The sequence below is a fragment of the Lupinus angustifolius genome, chromosome LG05, assembly GCF_001865875.1.
Source record: "Lupinus angustifolius cultivar Tanjil chromosome LG05, LupAngTanjil_v1.0, whole genome shotgun sequence".
In the NCBI taxonomy this organism is placed as follows: domain Eukaryota; kingdom Viridiplantae; phylum Streptophyta; class Magnoliopsida; order Fabales; family Fabaceae; genus Lupinus; species Lupinus angustifolius.
In genome coordinates, this window is record NC_032013.1 from 19,143,734 (window position 1) to 19,144,035 (window position 302).

Sequence of the window (302 nt, forward strand, 5' to 3'; positions counted from 1 at the left end):
CTCTGGTAAGGAAGAATAACTAATCATACTTCTCACCATATCCTTAAGAGTTCAGTTTCTTTGCTCAACAACACCATTCATGCTAATTTTTCCTGGCATAGTGTATTGCGGAACAATTCCACACTCTATGAGGAAAAGCGCAAATGGCCCTGGACATTGTTCTCCTGATCCATCATATCTGCCATAGTACTCACCACCACAGTCAGATTTGACAGCCTTAATTTTCTTTCCAAGTTGAAGTTCAACTTCAGCCTTGAAAGACTTGAAAACATCCAAGGATTGGGACTTCTCATGTATAAGAT